Consider the following 4,573-nt stretch of genomic DNA (forward strand, 5'->3'; position numbering starts at 1 on the left):
CTGAAAAACAAGCCTCCCACCCCAGGCTTCAGGTGCACATTAGCCTATGGGCAGGGAAGATCTTCAAAATTTACATTCTTATTACAGTCCCCCATATCTTCTCTGATCCAGATTAAGCATTACCATCTCCTTAAATTTTTTCTCATAGGACCTTTTAGAGCTGCCCTTCTTTGACTGAGGAACCCAGAATTGAAGACAATTCTGATATGGTCTGACCAGAGTGAAATATGGAAACATGATTACCTCCTTATTCTTTGAAGCTAGGCTTTCCATTGCAGCCCAAGATCACATTAGTTTTTGCTCCTTGCCATATTAACTATTGATTCATACTGTGCTTGCATTCTACTAAAAATCAAGTCTTCTCAGGCAACAGCTACTATTTAATCATGCTACTCCCTTCTAGTACTTAAGTAGTTTCATTTTTGAACCAAAGTGTAAAACTTTCTATTTATCTTTATTTAATATTATTTTTATTAAATTCAACCCAGTGCTTATGACTGAACAAGAATTAGAGAACATTATAAAATACAAAATGGATAATTTTGACTACATGAAATTGAAAAGTTTCTGTACAAACAAAGCCAATGTAACCAAGATTAAGAGGGAGGTGGGAAATTGTGAAAGAATCTTTGCAACCTATGTCTATGACTCATTTCTAAAATATACAGAGAATTGAGTTAAATTTATAAGAATACAAGTCATTCCCCAATTGATAAATGGTCAAAGGATATTAACAGTCAGTTTTCAGAGAAAGAAATTAAAGATATCTATAAGCACATGAAGATATGCTCTAATTCACTATTGATTAGAGAAATGCAAATCAAAACAACTCTGAGGTTCCACATCTCACCAGTCAGATTGGCTAAGATGACAAAACAGGAAAACGATAAATGCTGGAGAAGATGAGGGCAAATTGGAACACTAATGCATTGCTGGTGGAGTTGTGAACTGATCCAGCCTTTCTGGAGACCAATCTGGAATTATGCCCAAAGGGCTATAAATACTTCCATACCCTTTGATCCAGCAATACCACTCCTGGGATTATATCCCAAAAAGAACATAGAAGTGGGAGAAAGACCCATATGTACAAAAATGTTTATAGCAGCTCTTTTTGTGGTGGCAAAGAATTGGAAATTAAGGGGGTGCCCATCAATTAGGGAATGGCTGAACAAGTTGTGGTATATGCATGTTATGGAATACTATTGTGCTATAAGAAACGAGGAGCAGACGGGCTTCATATTTACCTGGAGAGGCTTATACAAACTGATGCTGATTGAGAAGAGTAGAACCAGGAGAAATTTGTACACAATTATAGACACAACGTATGTGTGATGACCAACTTTTTTAGAGTGGCCTCCTCTCAGCAATGCAGTGATATAAGTCAATCCCAAAAGACTCATGATGGAGAGAAATATGTGCATCCAGAGAAAGAACTAGAAAGAACTGAATTTATATCCAGGTGGAAGCAAAATACCTGATCTTTTTCCTTCTCTTATTTGGTTTTATGTCCTCTTTACCATTTTTCTTTCCAGATGATACAATCTGTCTTTATCACCTGACTAATGTATAATGTGAAAGTATTTACAGATCTTATACTTGACTATATGCCGCCATGGTGGGGGAGGGGAGGGAAAAGGACAAAATGCAAAACTCAAGGAATTGTGGAATTGAATCCTGTAAACTAAAAGGAAACAAACAAATTAAATAAAAAATAAAAATAAAAAAAATTTCAACCCATTGCTCTAGCTTCTCAATGTCTTTTTGGATTCTGACTTTGTCATCTAGTATGTTAGCTATACCTCACAGCTAAGATCCTGATAAGTTGTCTTTAACCAAATCATTGATAAGAGTGTAGGACCAAGCTCAGGTCCCTGTTGTATCCCACTTAAAGTGCAACCTCTAGATCTCTCTGAGTCTAGCCATTTGTATCTTTTACACAAGGATTGTATGACCTATTTGATCAATGCTTTGCAAAGTTCTAGTTGCACCATCTGTAGTATTCTTCTGATCCACCAGTTTGGTAACCCAGATCACAAAGGATATTAGATTAGTCTGGCAGGGCCTCTTTTTGCTAGGTCTTTGCAATTGCTGCTTCATTTGACTTTCCCTGATAATTATATAATATAATAATTTATTTTAGAATTTTACAATAAACTAAAGTCAAATTCACTGTCAATAAATAGGCAATAAATATTTAAGTACCTACTAATAAACATTTATTTATAATTATTATAAGTATTTATAAATTATATAGTACTATAATAATACGTTATATAATAATACATAAATATGAATAAGTGTTTATAAGTAATAAATATTTAATAAAAAGCACTAGTTTAAAACATTTATTAAGCACTAGTCACTGGTTTATATTTTGTTGAACCATTTTCTTCTCTTTTTAAAAACCCAGGGAAACATTTTTCTTTTCTTTTTCTCTACAATTATTCACATATCACTGACAGTGTATCCACAATCATATTTATCAGCTCCTTCAGTACCCAGGCATGTAGTTCATCTGGTGTCCAGGTGACTTGAATGAATTAAAGACAGATACTTGTTCTTTCTATAATCCCATTACTTATCTTTTCTATCAGTTTCCTTTTATCCAGTGGTGTCCTGCCATTTCTGGTACATTGAAGAGAAAATAGAAACAAACTAAAAATTGATTACCCCTACTTTCTTTTAAATAATTATCAGAATACCTTCCACGTCAAGCAGTGATCCTTGCCTGCACTTCTTAGGCATGAAAGTGGAGAAATAGTGTGCTGGAGTCAAAATCTCTATCAAGATAGAGTCTGGAATCAAGAAATTTTGAGTTCAGATATAACCTCACCTACGAACTGTGTGACTCAGGGCAATTCACTTAACTTTTATCTGCCTTGGTTTCCTCAAATGCAAAATATACATATACACATACATACATGTATGCATGCATGCATCTATCTATCTCTCTATAATAGCATGTACATCCCAGGTTTGTTATGATGAAATGAGACAATAAAATGTTAAGCATAGTTCCTGGCACAGGGGAGTTGCTTAATAAGTGCTTGTTTCCTTCCCTTTTCCTTTTCCCACAAAGCTAAAGAAAAAGAAAAACATCTCTTATCTGTTCGTAGTTTTCTTCATGATCTTTGGCCTATTCTGAATTTAGCACTCCTAGAAATTCTGTTTACAAGATTATTCTATACTCTTATATCCATCCTCCATTAACTGTTCTTGTTTCCATCATTTTTACTTAATTTTTTAAAAAAATATATCTAAATTTAATCTAACTAGCTGGTGAGTGTCCTATGCATATACATCAGCCTCTTCAAGCATTTTCCATTTTGTTTATCTCACAGAAATGATTTACCTTTTTGTTTTCATAGTTATGTGCTTGACAGTTTCTACCATTCCTGTACTGAATTCTCCTTTCAGTTTAAGTCCATGGTCATCCTACCTCAGATTCCTTTGAATCCTTTACAATCTGGTTTCCCCAAATCTAGTTTATGCCAGGTTTTCCTTTCCATCTCTATTACATACTTGACTGTGGCCACTTTCCTCAGTGTCCTGAGCATGTTTTTTCTAGCAGTTCATCTCCCTCCTAAGAGTACCCACTTATCTCTGGAACTCCATTCTTGGGCTCAGCTGTCCTGATGGTTGAGTTATAAAGTGCAAAGTTTCCTAACTCACTGTTTATATAGGAGGCCTTACATGGCTTCCCATTTGTTATGTAGATGTGACAAATTTCATATCTGATTCCTACATCTATCCTGGCTGAACAGATATTGCTTCTCCTCTGCTCTGATGCTATACAAATATGGCTTCTCCTCTTCCCTACACCCCATTTTCTCTTCTTTGTTTGAGAACAGTAATCAAATAAATACCACCATTGCTTCTGGAAAATGTATGACAATTGACTGCTGTATGGCTCAAGTCACCATCACTCAGACTCCTAAAGCACATTCTCGTCAATGGTTCATTCTCCTATATGTGCTTTGTTCTCCTATTAGAGAATGAGCTCCTTGGCTCTCTCACTTTTGTAATTTGTATCCTTAATGATTAGAAATAAGCTTGGCATGTAATAGGTACTTGGATATATATTTATTCCTTTCTTCATTGAGTGATATCTGCACTTCATCTCTTTTACTTATCGTGTTCCCCTTGTATCAATTATATGCATCCAAAGCCATATTCTAGTCAGAGGTTTCACCCTCATCAAGCTTCCATGATACTTTCTTGATTGCTTCCTTGAATTCTACTTTCTCCTGCTTTGTCTAAATGAGGAGTGTTTATGTACAGAGTTTTGAGGCCATGGGTTTTTCATTACTGAGTTCTTTATTCTATTATGAACCTCTTGGTATCTCAAATGCTATTCTTCTTCCTAAATGGCAGCTATTGTCTAAGATATCTAGCTTGGTGGGTATATGGAGACAATTTCCTCCCTCCCCCATCTTTTAAAACAAAATTTTAAAGACCTTTTGTTTAGATTTTCAAGACATTATTCAAATACATTTATACCAGCCTTTGTTTTTTGTACTCTTTTAGTGTCCAGGAGCTTGTCATTCTTCTATTTTAAGCTGTGATTCAGAAA

Source organism: Petaurus breviceps, unplaced genomic scaffold (assembly GCF_028583685.1).
Source record: "Petaurus breviceps papuanus isolate PSGF00001 unplaced genomic scaffold, PetGlider_PUasm1.0 80, whole genome shotgun sequence".
Lineage (NCBI taxonomy): Eukaryota > Metazoa > Chordata > Mammalia > Diprotodontia > Petauridae > Petaurus > Petaurus breviceps.